Genomic DNA, 18,064 nt, shown 5'->3' with positions numbered 1-18,064 from the left:
ACTCCACCAACTTGCCTATGTCCTCTTGAAGTCCTCGCAGTTCATAACACTCCAAAGCTTTGTATCATCCCCAAACTTTTTGAAATTGTCCCCTGCACACCAAGATCTAGATCATTCATATATATCAGGAAAAGCAAGGGTCCCATTAACGGCCCCTGGGAACTTGACTATAAACCTTCCTCCAGTCCAAAAAATATCCATTGACCATTACTCTCTGCTTCCTATTTTCAGCCAATTTTGTATCCATGTTGCTACTGTCCCTTTATTCCATGAGCTATAACTTTTCTCAAAAGTCTGTTGTGTGGCACTGTATCAAATGCCTTTTGAAAGTCCATGTACACCACATCAACAGCATTACCCTCATCGACCTTTTCTGTTACCACTTCAAAAAACTCCCAAGTTAGTTAAACACGATTTCCCCTTTAGAAATCCATGTTAGCTCTTCCTTATCAACCCATATTTTTCCATGTGGCTACCAATTCGATTCCAAATAATTGTTTCTAGAATCTTGCCCGCCAGTGAAGATAAACAGATTGGTCTATAATTGCTGGGTTTGATTTCATAACTTTTTTTGAAAAAGTCCTCTGGCACCACCCCTGAGTCTAGGGAAGACTGAAAGATTATGGCCAATGCCCCTGCAATTTCTACTCTCACTCCCTTCAGTACCCTTGGATGCATCTCAACCGGTCCCTGTGCCTTGACAACTTTAAGTACCGACATCTATTCAGTACTTCCTCCTTATCAGTTTTGAACCCTTCTAGTGACAAGAGTTTCCTCGTCTGTCACCATGGCCTGGGGTGCATCTACCTCCCTGGTAAAGATGGATATAAAGTATTCATTTAATACCTCAGCCATGGCTCCTTCACCCAAGTGTGAGTTCCCTTTTAGGCTCCTAATCAGCCCTCCCTTTACCGCCCTTTTACTATTTATATGCCTATAGAAGACTTTGGGATTCCCCTTTCTGTTGGCTGCCAGCCTTTTCTTATAATCCCTCTTCGCTTCTCTAATATGCTTTTTCATCTCCCTTCTGAACCTTCTGTATTACTCTTGGTTCTCAATTGTATTTTCTACGTGACGCCTGTCATAAGTGCACTATCTTTTCTTTATCTTAATTTCAATCTCCTTTTTCATCCAGGATTTGTTTGCCCTACCTTTCTCTTTCAATGGAATATATCTTGACTGTGCCCGAACCAGTTCTTTTTTGAAAGTAGCCCATTGTTCAGCTACAGTTTTTCCTGCCAATCTTTCATTATCTGGCCAGCTCCGTTCTTGTCCTATCGAAGTCGGCTTTCATTCAGTTAATTATTCTTACTATGGATTGCCTATCGTCCTTTTCTATCATCATCCTAAAACGTACAATACAATGATCACTGTTCCCTAAATGTTCCCCAATCATTCCTTGCGTTTAAATGCCAGTTCAATGTAGACAAAGTTTGTGCACATCATTTTGTGTTCAAATTGTCGGTTTCTCAATAAACGTATAAAGAGTGCAATGTAAGTTTTTGTGTATTATGCTTTCATCTCAAAAAATTAAGCAGTGATGTATATGTTAATTCGATCCAAGCGGCTTGGGAATCATTGGTTTGTTCACTGCTAGGTGCAACAGCTTTAACATGCACATTATTCTCTAAGATTCGTTGCTAATTATTTTGTTTATTCTTGATGGAAGGCATTTCAATTAATCCAGAATAAGAGAATGCTTAGTGATAAGCAAAGCATTGCTACCAACATTACATTCCTGATCTAATCCACTGTTGGGTTGCGTAAATTCATTTAAGGATGCACTCTGCTGAGCACTTACAGGAAGTATTACTGTAAATGATGGAGTCAATTTGAATATGTGACAGTTCTGCTCACCATGCATTTCGGCATCAAACTTTTAATTCCCAATAGCACTGATGGAAATCAGTTTTCTGGCAGTATTACACTTGTAAAACATGTCAAATGTCAATAGATTAGATCCATGTTTACACAGTCCAGTTTAAAAATGATGCCTCAGCACTGTTCTGAAGAAGTCATCTGGACACTAACTCTTTCTCTCCACAGATGCTGTCAGACCTGCTGAGTTTTTCCAGCAATTTTTGTTTTTGTTTCAGATTTCCAGCATCCGCAGTATTTTGCTTTTATGTCTCAGCACTGGTTTAGTATGATCAATTAAAACTATTGTTCCGACGCACCTCCAGGTGAGGTTCCTCAAAGTTGTTGACCCTGGCGAGACCCCTCAATTTGTCACCATCTGGCTGGGACACCCTCAAATTGTTATATCCCGGGTGAGGAGGGATGAACTGGTTCCCTGCCTTTATTCAGCCCCTCTGTTGGTCACAACAATATTTAATCCAAAAAGGGTACCCTTCGCGGATATCTTTTTCCCAGACCCAATCGTTCTGATTTTGAAGGAGCCAATTTGATCAGACTTTCTTCAATTAAAGGTAAGAGTAAGTTTATTAACTTACTAAAGGCAAGAAAGGATAAAACATGCATAGGCGGTCATAAAGGTTAAAAGTAGGAACTTAGCTTGAAGTACGTGAATATATATATGTATATAAAACAAAAAAGGTATACGGAACAGTCTCTGACTTGTGGAGAGCTGGTGATTGAGCGTTGCAATTCTAGTAGAGTTGACTCTGGTTGATGAATAGTCGGTTTTGGGGTTCCACACCTGTAGGGTTGAATTCGGCCGAGAGGGAGCGAGATCGAGATTGAAATAACTGCAAAATGGCAATTTGCAGGGGTACTGTGTGTGGCTGTTTATTCTGAGTCAAACTTCCAGCACTTTCTCAGAGCAACCCACCAACAAAGACACCAGGGCAGCTTTTCAGCTCACTTTTAACCCCTTCTTTGTATATGCCAAGTGGGAAGCAAATTCACAATTCTGTCTGGGCATTGTTCACAGGATTTCTTGATGAGATGATACTCATCTCCTTTTATGTCCCTTACCTGCTCTTGATCTTTTCATTGAGAAATGTCGGCGTGACATCAGTTGTCTCAATTTCTCTGCTCCTCTCACCCACTCTAACCTGTCTCTTTCTGAACTTGCCGCACTCTCTTCTCTCAGGTCCAACCCTGACTTTGTCATCAAACCCGCTGACAAGGGTGGTGCTGTTGTTGTCTGGCGTACTGACCTCTACCTCGCAGAGGCTGAGCGTCAACTTGCAGACACTTCCCCCTACCTCCCCCTTGACCATGACCCCACCACTGAACATCAAGCCATTGTTTCCAGGACTGTCACTGACCTCACCTCCTCTGGAGATCTTCCCTCCACAGCTCCCAATCTCATTGTCTCCCAACCTTGGACGGCCCGTTTCTACCTCCTACCCAAAATCCACAAACAGGACTGTCCCGGCAGACCGATCATGTCAGCCTGCTCTTGCCCCACGGAACTCATTCCTTGCTATCTTGACTCCATTCTCTCTCCCCTTGTCCAGTCTCTTCCCACCTACATCCGCGATTCCTCTGACGTCCTACATCATATCAACGATTTCCAGTTCCCTGGCCCCAACCGCCTCCTCTCCACCATGGACGTCCAATCCCTCTACACCTCCATCCCCCACCAGGATGGTCTGAGGGCTCTCCGCTTCTTCCTCGAACAGAGGCCCGAACAATCCCCATCCACCACCATTCTCCTCCGTCTGGCTGAACTTGTTCTCTCACTGAAGAATTTCTCCTTAAACTCGTCTCACTTCTTCCAAATAAAAGGTATGGCCAAGGGTACCCGCATGGGCCCCAGTTATGCCTGTCTCTTTATGGGGTATGTGGGACATTTCCTTTTTCCAGTCCTACTCAGGCCCCCCTACCACAACTTTCTCCGGTACATCGATGACTGCTTTGGTGCCGCTTCATGCTCTCATCTGGATCTGGAAAAATTTATTAATTTTGCTTCCAATTTCCACCCCTCCATCATTTTCACAAGATCCATCACTGACATATCCCTTCCCTTCCTTGGCCTCTCTATCTCAATTTCTGGTGATAGACTGTCCACCAATATTCATTACAAGCCTACCGACTCCTCACACTCTGCTTCCTGTAAGGACTCCATCCCGTTCTCTCAGTTCCTTCGCCTCCGTCGCATCTGTTCTGATGACGCCACTTTCCAAAACAGTTCCTCTGACATGTCTTCCTTCTTCCTTAACAGAGGTTTTCCACCCACGGTGGTTGACAGGGCCCATCTCCCGCGCATCCGCCCTCACACCTTCCTCTCCCTCCCAGAACCATGATAGGGTCCCCCTTGTCCTCACTTATCACCCCACCAGCCTCCGCATTCAAAGGATCATCCACTGCCATTTCCGCCAACTGCAGCATGATGCCACCACCAAACACATCTTCCCTTCACCCCCCTGTCGGCATTCTGTAGGGACCGTTCCCTCCGGGATACCCTGGTCCGCTCCTCCATCACCCCCTACACCTCAATCCCCTCCCACGGCACCTTCCCATGCAACCGCAGAAGGTGCAACACCTGCCCCTTTACTTCCCCCCTCCTCACTGCCCAAGGGCCCAAACACTCCTTTCAAGTGAAGCAGCATTTCACTTGCACTTCCCTCAATTTAGTCTACTGCATTCGTTGCTCCCAATGCGGTTTCCTCTACATTGGAGAGACCAAACACAGACTGGGTGACCGCTTTGCGGAACACCTTTGGTCTGTCCGCAAACATGACCCAGACCTCCCTGTCGCTTGTCATTTCAACACCCCATCCTGCTCTCATGCCCACGTGTCCGTCCTTGACCTGCTGCAATGTTCCAGTGAAGCTCGACACAAACTGGAGGAACAGCACCTCATCTTCCGACTAGGCACTTTACAGCCTTCCGGACTTAACATTGAGTTCAACAACTTCAGATCATGAACTCTCTCCTCCATCCCCACCCCCTTTCCAACCCCCCTTTTTTCTAATAATTTTTATATCTTTTTAGTATACTTTTCCTTTCCCACCTATTTCTATTATTTTTAAATTTATTTCCATCTATTGTTTTATCTCCATCTTTTAGCCTATTTTGATCCCTTCCCCCTACCCAACCCCCCATCCCCCTACCCAGCCCCCCATCTGTCACTTGCTCATCCTGCTTTCTACCCTTCATGTCACCTTAAGCACATCCTTTAGCTAATATCACCACCATCAACACCCCTTTGTCCTTTTGCCTATGACATCTTTGCCTCCACCTATCACTGGCCGTCTATCCAGCTCTACCTGTCCCACCCCCCTCAAACAGCTTATATTTCACCTCATTTCTATTTTTCTTTAGTTCTGATGAAGAGTCATACAGACTCGAAACGTTAACTGTATCCATCTCCGCAAATGCTGTCAGACCTGCTGAGTTTTTCCAGCTATTTTTGTTTTTGTTTCAGATTTCCAGCATCCGCAGTAGTTTGTTTTTATCTTAGTTTCTGGATGCCTTTGGAAGTGCTTTGTCTGGCAACAGCGTGGGTTCCATTACCCTTTGGGAGTCACCCTGCAGCATTCCAGCCAGTGACTTTGTGTATTTTAAAACTTAGGTCTTAATTAGTCCAATATTTCTGGATGCAATTTGGTGTTTTTCCTTCATATATATCAGTATATATTTTTGAAGTCAGCAGCCAGATTCTGTGCAGTTCTTATGCACCTCCATAGGAATCTTTCCCCTAGTTTATGGATACTTTAATTGATGCATTTTCTCTTAGCCAGAGGTTTAGAGGTTAAATTTCCCATTCAAATGGCATATTTTACATGAAGGAGTGTTAGACTTAAGATTTGCAGGAAATATCAGAATATTTCTGTTTTCAAAATTGAATATTTACAGGTCTCTATTTTAAGGTACAATACTTTGGGAAGGGTACTATAGTGATTGACTTGAATACTTCATGGAAAGTACTCATTTTGCTTTTTGCAAGCAGTTTGGAGAGTCAATGTAGGCAGAGAAATGAATGTTTCTTTGCCAGCCTTGGTAACAGTGTAAACTTGGTGTCTCAATTAGGCTGTAAGAATTTCTAATACTTTAAAAACTTGATTCCTGTAATCATTGCCCAATGATGGCTTATTGAAATATTTAAACCTATTCTATCCAAAATTATTCCATTGATAAATGGCATTTATTAACTGTTTACAAACCTGTTTTATGCATGAGTACAGCTCCAACAACACTGAAGAAGCTTGACACCATCCACGACAAACAGCCCGCTTGATGGGCACCCCTTCCACAAACATTTACTCACTCCACCACCGATGAACAGTGGCAGCAGTGCGTACCATCTACCAAGATGCACTGCAGGAACTCACCAAGTCTCCTTAGACAGCACTTTTCAAACCTACGACTGCTACCATCTAAAAGGACAAGGTTAGCATATACATGGGGACACCACCACCTGGAAGTTCGCCTCCAAGCCACTCACCATCCTGACTTGGAAATATATCGCTGTTCCTTCACTGTTGCTGGGTCAAAATCCTGAAACTCCCTCCCTAATAGCACTGTGGGTATTCCTACACCATGTGGACTGCAGCAGTTCAAGAAGGCAGCTCACCACCACTTTCTTGAGGGCAATTAGGGTTGGTCAGTCAATGCTGGCCTAGCCAGTGATGTCCACATCCCGTAAATGAATTTATAAAAATATTAAATATGCATCTCTCACTTTGGACCACAAACTTTCAGGAAAATGTATTATCCCTGCACAGTATAATCCCTACTACTTGATTACTGAAATGTATTCAACTATTTGTCCGTGTGTCTTTTGAAGAGCATCAGTGCAGCAGAGAAGCTCAAGATTTTTTGGTCTACTGAGATGCATAGCAGAAAGTCACTGGATATGATTTTCAGGAGAATGAAGTTAACATAGTTGTGCAAAGAAACTTAGAAAACATTCCTTAAAAAAGATTGGCATGTACTAATGAGAGGCATCAAAAAGAAGTTGGAATCAAAGATTGAAGTCTCAGTTAAAACTATGATTAGATTTTCCTAGGTGGAAAATCTAACCCTTATACCACTGGATAAAAGGAAAAGCAGCTAGACTACTGCATACAATTCTGGTCACCACATCCCAGGAAGAATGTAATCGCACTAGAAAGGATATAGAGGAGATTAAAGATAATGTTGCCAGGAATATGGAGTAATTTTTCTGAGGAAAGATTTTTTTTTTAATTTGGTGGTGCGGGTGAAGGGCTTTTTTTGCTTGGATGTTTCCAATAAGTGATTCAAGGAGCTTTCAAGGATGTTGAAGGAAGGCAAGTTGCTGTCATGTTCTAAAGAAGATGAGGCCAAACATTTTAGAGCCCGGTGTTGGATCAGGGTGAGTGAACGAGTGCTATGAGCTGCGTGTGATTAAATTGCTTTTGGGTCAGCTATCATCAGGGTTAAACAACATGTCTAACAATTCATTTACAATGCTGTGTTTTCATATTTGTTGGAGAAGAATTTCTTGCACTGGCAAACTTATTTCCACTATTCATGGGCTGGATTTAGCCCCATAGTTGCAACACCCGCCAGTGGGCCCGGAAGTCGTTGGCTCTGTGGTGGTTGGTCAAATCCAATCACTTGGCAGCAAGCTCATGAATGCAAGTGACATGAGTTTGCCACTGGATCACATGGTGGGAGGGATGGCTCTGAAGTCAGGAAGCATGCATCACCTGATGGCATGCAGGAGCACCATATTTAAAGGGCAGTCAGCCCTGTGTTAGAATTGGAAATCATCTTGCAGGCTTTTTAAGAAAACTTTGCTTTTTAAACCTCCAGCACCTGAATTTCTGTTGCTCTAGCATAAAAAAGGCATTCTGGAATCCAGGGAGAAGATTACTGGATTAGATAATTCAGTAACATCAGTGAGTTCAACTGAGGTCTGAGGTGTTACAGTCCAGCCAGCGCATCCCCTCCAGCACTTGATGATGAAGAAGGACAAAGTGGATGATTCCCATGTTGCCACTACCTCTCCCTTTCCTAAGTGTCCTTCCCTTAAGGACTCAGATCTGTGATGCCACTTTAAGGGATGGCCTCTCCGTGCCTCAGTTGTGTGCTGTCCCTTTAAATTTTGGACTCAGTATTTCTGGGTTTCCTGCCTGAGGCACCACCCCTCAGTGTCAGTTCAGCAAGTTTTTACACAGAGAAAACATCTTCAAGATCAATCCATTGCCCAGTGACTCAATCTCCTGGGAGTGCAAGGGACTCTGACTGAGTCAAGGAAGCCACATAGCAGTCATCAGTTTTCACTGGGCAGTTTATTAAAGGCACGAGAGACACGTGAGAGTTTCACTAAATCAGGGAGGCAGGATGAAATCATGTCGAATTGCATTTAAATTATATGCAAGTGGGCAATTAAGCATACCAATGACCTTGCTGCCGCATACCAGCGAGGTTTCGTTTTGTTACCTTGCTGCTGCTGACTTAATTGCTTACAATTTTTCCGCTGCCGGGAGTCTTGACGTGTGGCCTCCTGCACAATTCTCCATGCCTGCCGCACAAAATTCAGCCCCGTGTAATTTCTCTGCAACAAGCAGACAGGTCATAAATACTCAACTCACATCACTGTTTATTGAGATAGAAAATTGCTGCACTGCATCCTTATATTTAGCTTTTCCAAAACCCTGATTCACTAGTTCTACATATTCATTTTTAATAGCCAATTCACGTGTGAAATATAAATATGGTAGAAAGCTTTGTTTCATTTTCAAGGCAATTTATCTGTTATTAAAAAACTTCCAGAGTATAAACTCAAATTTTGCCCAAGTCTTGTATGTTGGCATCTCTTGGTTATCTTATTTTGCTGATACTAATGTTTTCATATATAAATACTGTATGTAATTCAAATCTAATTACAACTTAAAAGTTTCATAATTACCTCTATTGCAGAAAATCCTCTGCTTTCATCTACAGAAGTTTATGATTGAGCAAGTGTAGCTTCCCCATAAACACTCAAGTGATCCTCAAGGTTCAGCATACAGAGCCATGGTAGCAAAAAGCTCATTCTGTTGAAGAATTTATGGGAAAAACTGATGGGACAAAAAAAAGAGCAGTGCAGTGAGCTGCCCAAGCCCTGTAGTTGTATTCACAAAGATAATAGCAAACTGAAACCAGTAATCATTTAAGCCACCATCTTACCAGGTGCATCAGTCATTAAGAGTACAAGAAGTAGCACATGCTCATTGGCTGATAGTTGCAATCTAAATTACCGCTTTCTGATTTTCAACTGCAAAAGCAATGAAGTCAGTTTAGAACCATTCTCTGCTGTGCTCTGCTTTTTCTCCATATGGAAATCATAAACTGGTCATCATGTGCACACCAATGTAAGGGTGGTGGTGGTGGTGACATGTTACAGTTCACTGGAGCCAGAGTTGCTGTGATAACATTCACTTTTACATGCATGTTGTCATCTGGAATTACAATTAATGATGGTACAGGCCCCTACTTTCTTTCCATCAGTTGGCTGACCAGAAACCTCTCCCACTCTTGCTGCCTGCCATTGGCATGTGTTAGAGGATTTGGAGGGTGATACTCAACTTGCCATGTTATGAACGCATCTTCCTTAGGCATCAAGTCCTGACTCGAACCCAGAGCTTCTGACTCAGAGGCAGGGATGCTACTTGCCATGCCGCAAGACCTCCATGTAGTAAACAGGGAGGTGAGAGCAAATCATTAAGCCTGGTTCTGCTGCTTAGGCTATATTGGGCTGGATGATTGCCAAATTTGCTGTGATCTGTTGTATTGCACACCACAGCCCTAAGGTATAACCAGAGACTAGGGTTTTTAGTCTATTATAATGGAAAAAGGAACCTTGATGCTTCTGTGTTAATTTTGATTCATAGGGTTATGGAGGTGTGTAAGGACAAAGCCTCAAAGTTAAACTGCATTTTTTGGTTCCCTATATATTGAACAATCTTGAGATTTTTGTTTATTTGACTTTTATTCATTCATAGGATGTGGGCGTCACTGGCTAGATCAGCATTTATTGCCCACCCCTAATTGCCCTTGAGAAGGTGGTGGTGAGCTGCTGCAGCCCATGTGGTGTAGGTACACCCACAGTGCTGTTAGGGAAGGAGTTGCAGGGTTTTGACCCAGTGATAGTGAAGGAACAGTGACAGATTTCCCAAGTCAGGATGGTGAGTGGCTTGGAGGGAACTTCCAGGTGGTGTTGTTCCTATGTATCTGCTGACCTTGTCCTTCTAGATGGTAGTGGCCATGGGCTTGGAAGGTGCTGTCTAAGGGGCCTTGATGAGTTCCTGCAGTGCATCTTGTAAATGGTACACCTTGCTGCCACTGTTCGTCGGTGGTGGAGGGAGTGATTGCTTGTGGATGGGGTGCCAAAGCAGGCTGCTTTTTCCTGGATGGTGTCGAGCGTCTTGAGTGTTGTTGGAGCTGCACTCATCCAGGCAAGTGGAGAGTATTCCATCACAATCCTTGTAGATTTGTGCCTTGTAGATGGTGGACAATAATTGGGGAGTCAAGAAGTGAGTTAACTCGCCGCAGTTTTCCTAGCCTCTGACCTATAATACCATAAGACGTAGGAGCAGAAGTAAACCATTCGGCCCATTGAGTCTGCTCCGCCATTCAATGAGATCACGGCTGATCTGATAATCCTGCACTTCACTTTCCTGCCTTTTCCCCGTAACCCTTGATTCCCTGACTGATTAAAAACCTGTCTATCTCAACCTTGAATATTCTTAACCACCCAGCCTCTACAGCCCTCTGCGGTAAAGAGTTCCACAGATTGACTGCCCTCAGAGAAGAAATTCCTCCTCACCTCTGTTTTAAATGGGTGCCCCCTTACTTTGAGATTTTGCCCTCTGGTCCTAGACTCTCCCACAAGGGGAAGCATCTCAGCATCTACCCTGTCAAGTCCCTGAAGAATCTTATGTGTTTCAATAAGATTGCCGCTCATTCTTCTAAACTCCAATAAGTGCAGACTCAACCTACTCGACCTCTCATAAGAAAATCCCTCCATACCCGGGATCAACCTAGTGAACCTTCTCTGGACTGCTTCCAATGCCATTATATCTTTCCTTAGATAAGGGGCCCAAAATTGTTCACACTATTCTAGGTGTGGTGTAACGAGTGCCTTGTAAAGTTTTAGCAAGACTTCCCTATTTTTATACTCCATTGCCTATGAAGTAAAGGCCAACATCCCATTTGTCTTCCCTGTTACCTGTTGAACTTGTATGTTAGTTTTTTGGGATTCATGCACAAGGACTCCCATATCCTTCTGTGCTGCAGCCTTCTGCAGTCATTCTCCATTTAAATAATATCCAGCTCCTCTATTCTTCCTGCCAAAATGATTTGCTCTTGTAGCCACAGTATTTATATGGCTCTTCCAGTTCAGTTTCGTTTTCATTACTTCACAGAATAACTCAGTGCAGAAGAGGCTGTTCGGCCCATCGAGTCTGCACCGACACGTGATAAACACCTGACCTACCTACCTACCTAACCCCATTTACCAGCACTTGGCCCATAGCTTTGAATGTTATGACGTGCCAAGTGCTCATCCAGGTACTTTTTAAAGGATGTGAGGCAACCTGCCTCCACCACCCTCCCAGGCAGTGTATTCCAGACCGTTGCCACCCTCTGGGTAAAAAAGTTTTTCCTCACATCCCCCCTAAACCTCCTGCCCCTCACTTTGAAGTTATGTCCCCCCGTGACTGACCCTTCAACTAAGGGGAACAACTGGTCCCTATCTACCCTGTTCATGCCCCTCATAATCTTGTACACCTTGATCAGGTCGCCCCTTAGTCTTCTCTGCTCCAACAAAAACAACCCAAGTCTATCCAACCTCTCATAAATTAAATGTTTCATCCCAGGCAACATCCTGGTGAATCTCCTCTGCACCCCCTCAAGTGCAATCACATCCTTCCTATACTTGTGGACTATAAGTAGCATCCTTACACAGTTCGAACCTAATGGTGATTTTCGCTTTTAACTTGATTACAATGTTAAAGAATGCCATCATGTTTCTTTTTCCAAGCAAATGAGGCATATTCCCAATTGCACTTGCAAATCAAAAAAAAAGAAAAATCTTTTGTTGGAGAGACTTGAATTTATGTAATGCCTTATGATGTCTCAAGTGACTGCATGTGCAATAGTTTAGTTGGAAGATTAGTGACTAGTGTAATGTAGGCAAGCACAGTAGCTAATTTACACAAAATCCACAAAAGAGAGTTGAGGAAAAGGAGTTCAGTCTGACCTTGGAGTGGAAAAGCTTTAGGAATACAAACATACAATTCAGGAGGTGAGTTACTTACCATAGAACGCACAACCAATGATTTGCTCTTATAACCACTGTATTTACTAAGCAGCTGAAAATGGTTGAGCCAATTACACTGCCCTGAGGAACTCGAGAATAAGATGATTGGCTTCCTCTGACTACAGTCCGTTTCAAAGGCCTTTCTGTTTGCAGGCCCTTAAGGTTGTGCAAAGTTCATCTGGTAACCTTTAACTGCCAATATGCTTGGAGATTTTAAGTAATTCATTCCCTTTCACTAAGTTCTTACTGTACCCCTATATTCCCCCTAATAATTACTGTATCCCTTTTTTTCCCCCTAACACAATCTAATACTGATCTGTTTTGAGAATAGTTTTATATATATATTTATTGTATTTTTCATTGCTGATTCTTGTGTTCTTTTGACAATTCCAATTGGACTCCCAAGATTCAAATTTTTTCAGATCTTTAATTTTCCTGGAACCAGCCGGAGTTTCGAATACCTGTAATCAGATTGAAAAAAGCTGACTCGTACCTATAACTGAACAGCTACTGACTTCTGTCAGCAGAAAGCTGGCCACTGTCTTTCCTTGGTTATGGAAATTGGTTATGGTTGCGAGTATATCGCTTCCTACCAAAAAGGTTGAAACCAGATAATGAGTCAGCTGAACATTGGGAATGGATAAGCGGGCAAGTTATGCGCAAGTGGTTAGTATTTGGAATGCACTGCCTGAGAGAGTGGTGGAAGCAAATGCAATTGTGGTTTTCAAAAGGGAATTGGTAAAGCACCTGAAGAGATAAAATTGCAGGGTTTCGGGGATAAGTCGGGGAGTAGGACTGGCTAAATTATTCTTGCAGAGAGCAGGCATAGACTCGATGTGCTGAATGGTCTCCTTCTGTGCTTTAACCATTCTATGATTCTATTATTCTATGAATGGAAAGCAAATGTGTTGGTAAGTCACAAATTTTCAAAATCTGATAGCCTTTTGGGCCTTCTAAGGTAAAGGAACCTCTGCTGTTGGCTGCAATGCTATTAACTATATTGGTCATTAATAGCTATAAACCAAGCATACAAGGAAGGTGTTGAAACTGCATAAGTTCATTGCAGAGGTCATAATTACTTATCAGAAACAAAAATATGTTTGCTTTAATTAACTTATATTACGAATTTATAATTGACTTTTCCATTCAGATTTTTTTTAAGGGGGAATTGTGTAATCGGGAGTGCAGCGAAGGTTCACTAGGCTGATACCGGGGATGGCAGGACTGTTGTATGAGGGGAGATTGGTTTGACTGGGCCTGTATTCACCAGAGTTTAGAAGAATGAGAGTGGATCTGATTGAAACGTATAAAATTCTAACAGGGCTAGACAGACTATATGCAGGGAGCATGTTTCCCATGGTTGGTGAGTCTAGAACCAGGGGCCACAGTCTCAGGATACGGGACAGGCCATTTAGGGCTGAGGTAAGGAAAAATGTCTTCACTCAGAGGGTGGTCAACCCGTGGAATTCTCTACCACAGAAGACTGTGGAGGCCGGGTCACTGAGTATATCCAAGAAAGGAATTGATTAATTTTTGGATATTAGGGGCTTCAAGGGATATGGAGAGAAAGTGGGAATATGGCGTTGAGATAGAGGATCAGCCATGATCATAACGAATGGCGGAGCAGCTCGAAGGGCCAAATGGCCTACTCCTGCTCCTGGTTTCTATGTAATGCATTCTTGTGGAACTGTCCTCATGATCATGTCAGCCAGGGACCCACGTTTGAGTCCACCTTGGGCAAATGGATGAAAATGTGTTTTCTGTGACTCCTTGGCTTCTAGATGAAATGGGCATGGACCCGTATATGTCACAATCCCGTTTTGCAGCCAAAATGTAGCTAAACCATATTACTTGGGCTGATTATCATACTTACTGATGGTGTTTACTTCATCAGCCTAAAGTAACAGCATTAATCTTAGAAACAATCTGGGTCAAAATGAATTGGCATTTGGAGGTATATGTGCTAATAAATAAAAGCATGGATTTGTTAAAGGCAAATTGTATTTGACTAATTTGATAGAGTTCCTTTAAAGTTATGTTGATGAGGGTACTATGATTGATTTTGTGTATATGGATTTTCAAAACATGTTAAATTAAGTATCACATAATAGACTTGTTAGCAGAAATAAAGCCCATACATAGAACTAAAAGTCAGTGGCAGCCTGAATACAAAATTGGCAAAGGGACAGAAAGCGGAGAGTCATGATGTATGGTTGTATGATGAACCTTGCACTTTTGGGAAAAGCCTGCATTTTCTTCTTGCGAAGGTCCCTTTAATTCCAAAGTGAAACTAAGTTCTGGGAATGGAATCTATAACCTGAAATTACTAACTTGAAATTGCACCATAGAAATACACATGTGACCCAGGTTGCCATGGAAGTGGGAGTTAACTAAAGCAAAAGGTAAATAGACAAGTAACTGAGTGTCGAGATACAGCTGGTGTTCTGCTACAGCTGGGCAGGAAAAGGACATTCTCGCACATAATCACGTGGTAGCAGAAGAAGCAGTCTCTTACGGTGGAGAACAGATTTATCAAGCCAACCGGACTGTTTAATGGAACTTGATATTCAAGAGGTCAGAAAAAGGATTCTGGGATTGAGGCGACTGGAGGGAGAGAGGGTGTGTTGCTGGTGATCATATCTGGAAAGTTGGACGAAGTAGAGCAATTGGCCAAGGCCCTTGGCAGGCTCGACTTGGCGTGGCAAGGAGTGGTGAAACTCTGCTGGAAAGCTGGGTGAAAATTTGGGAATACCCTTGATGCAATATGCATGCCAATACCCTTTGTGGTATCAGTTTAAAGTTAAATTTACTTCTCTGTTTGAAGCCATTTGCCTGTTAATTAATGTTTGAGTTAAATTTATTTTGGTTTTTTTGTTACAGTAAAAGTTTTAAAAAGTGAAATCTTCATCAGTTTCTTCTGTTGAATCATTTGAGAAACTCATTTGTTTATTAAAGATATCAGTCTCTGGGGATCATAACAGTTCTGTTTTGGATGTTGTGGGATGGGGGTGGTGTTGGGTGAGTGGCAGAAGGAAGTGCAGGATGGAAGGCTGTTCAGTGGTGTTCCCCAGGGATCAGTATTGAGACCACTGCTGCTCTTGAAATACATTAATGACTTGGGCTTGGTTATACAAGCAGGGCACAATTTCAGTGTTTGCAGATGGCACTCAACTCAGCAAAATGATAAACAATAAGAAGGATAATAACATACTTCAGTGGGGTATAGACAGACTGGTGAAATGTGTAAACACATGGCAGATGAAATGTAATAGAGAATTGTGTAGTGATGCATTTTTATAGGAAGATTGAGGAGAGAGTGGCAGGAACAAAGGTACCTGGACATTTATGTACACAAATCTTTGAAGGTGGACAGACAAGATAGAAGACAGTTTAAAAAAGCAAATGGAGTCCTTGATTTATTAATGGATGGTTAAAATACAAAAATCAAGAAAATTATAAAACACTGCTTAGGTGTCAGTTGGAGAATTGTGTTCAATTCTGGACACAGCACTTTAATGGAAACTTACAGCACAGAAGGAGGCCATTTGGCCCATTGTGTCTATGCTAGCTCCTTAAAGAGCAATTGTATTTAGCCCCACATTCCTGCTTTTTGTTTGTAACTCCTAAGTGCTTCATCCTCAATATGTAACCATATCCCTTCAAAATTATTTATGGAATCAACTTCCATTGCAGTTTCAAGTAGAGTCCCCGATCACGACAAAAAAAATTCTACCTTCCCTCTGGATCTTTTGCCAATGATTTTGAATTTATGACCAAGTTTTTTGATCCGCTTTACAGCAGGAATAGTTTTCTCTATCGGAACCCATCATTATCTTGAAAACCTCCTTTAGGTCATCTCTTTCCTTCTTCCAAGAAGAGCAGTCACAGTTTTTCCAACCTCTCCCATAACAGAAGTCCCTCATTCCTGGTAAACATCCTCCATAACCTTTCTAAGGCTTTTATATCTTCCCTGAATTGCATTTCTCAAAATTGTCCACAGTACTCCAACTGGGGTCTAATCAGTGATTTATAAAGTTTTAGCACGATCTCTGCTTTTACGTTATCAATTTGCCCTGCCACCTTTAAGGATTTGTTTGCCTGAATGCCAAGGTACCTCTCCTCATCAACATTTTTCAAATAGTGCCATCTACATATCTAGGGAAATATAGAGGGCTTTAAACTAAACAAGAGGGGTGGGGATCAAGCTTGGTTCAAGGTAGCAAATCAAGGGGTAGAGTCAAGGCAGGAGAGCAAAATAGTAATATGGGAAATGAGGGTTAGAGAATGGTAGGAAGGGACAGAGAGAAAACACCTAAGAATATACCAACTGGAAAGACTAGATGTTGCAAAGACAACAAGTAGACAAACTAAAGGCTCTGTATCTGCCTGTAGCATTCTTAAAGTAAATGAATTGATAGCACACATTGAAGTAAATAAATATGACCTGATAGCCATTATGGAGACATGGCTGCAGGATACAAGGCTTGGGTCCTGAATATTATGGGGTATATGACATTCAAGAAGAATAGGAAGCTAGGTGAAGGGGTAGCACTGTTAATCCATAGTGGCATTTGTGCAGTAGTTAGAGATGACCTTGGCTCAGGAGGTCAGGATTTGGGTGGAGATGAGGAATACTAGGAGAAAGAAGTCACGAGTGGGAATAGTCTACAGGCCCACAAACAGTAACCAAATGTAGGACAAAGAATACAAGAGGAAATATTGGATGCTTGTGAAGTTTGTATGGTATACCATAAAATGGCTTACATGGTCATTATCTCACTCTGTTTGTGGGACCTTGCTGTGTGCACATTGGTTGCACTGTCTGTTTACAGTGCAGCAGTTACTGCACTTTTTGAAAGCAATTCATTGAGTGTTTTTCATTCAAACATGTGGTGCTGATATATAAAGGATAAAGAACACAGAAGGAAATTATTTTCCAGCACAATTGTATCAGATCAATACTGTTTGGACAGGGGTTATTGTGCAGCTCTGCTGTCCATGAATAAACAGTTTTGTGCAGATGTAAACTAATTTAAGTAATCATAGGATAATTTAAAATTTTGGTACTATTAGGGTCAAATGTATTATGGTTTGCAGTTTCTTTGTCATTTTTTTGAATATGGAGGAAATGGATATTAACCTAGTTGGTGTACAATTGTTTTAAATCCTGACTCGGCGGTATAGCTGTGTAATAATGTACTGCTTATATGCAGACTCCAAGTAACCATCTACAGCATCCTGTAAATTTTAATTGACAATTGTGAAAGTGTGAATTTTACATCACTGTTCAGTAACGAGAACTTACTGCTACAATAGAATAAAAGGACAATTGCTCTCCAAATAAAATGTACCATTCTCACTTATTTAACTAGTATGTATTTTATACTTTTTCTGTTTTAATACCTAAAGAAAAATCCAGCGTTGTCTGTTTCTCACCTTATAGAAGAATGTTCATTTTATTTTAAAGTATTTTTGAATGCATTGTTCATGCAGAAAACTACATTATTAGAGTTATGTCAGTTATGGTATTGGGGCTTGCAGACACACAAATTGACCCACAGTGTTTATTCACACTTTAAAAAAAAAATATAAACCAAGAAACTAAGATATTTCCTTTCTGAGAATAGGTATAAGATTAAATACTTAAATAATTTATTCCAGAATTGCTGCAAGATATTTTTTATTTGTTTGCCGTTTACTTAAACATATTCTTGTTGGCTAATTTGGGATTGTAGAAAGCTTTGCATTCTTGGTGTCAATGAGGTGGCCTTCCCCTGTTTTGCATTGTCACCTTGCCACACTGTCTCGGTGATCTTTTTACTTCCCCACGCAGCAAAAGCAGCTTTCTGTGCCATGATTAGGCATAACCATTGTCCTTTA

General features: G+C 41.9%; 1 protein-coding gene across 4 annotated transcripts in view; it reads left to right on the top strand.

The window, feature by feature from the left end:
* Positions 1 to 18,064, top strand: part of kdm6a (lysine (K)-specific demethylase 6A) — a 274,780-nt gene that overhangs the window by 169,681 nt on the left and 87,035 nt on the right. The gene's annotated exons all lie outside the window — the stretch shown is intronic.

Source organism: Cetorhinus maximus, chromosome 16 (genome assembly GCF_964194155.1).
Source record: "Cetorhinus maximus chromosome 16, sCetMax3.hap1.1, whole genome shotgun sequence".
In the NCBI taxonomy this organism is placed as follows: domain Eukaryota; kingdom Metazoa; phylum Chordata; class Chondrichthyes; order Lamniformes; family Cetorhinidae; genus Cetorhinus; species Cetorhinus maximus.
Note: the sequence above shows the minus strand (reverse complement) of the source record. Positions and strands in the feature narration are given on the sequence as shown.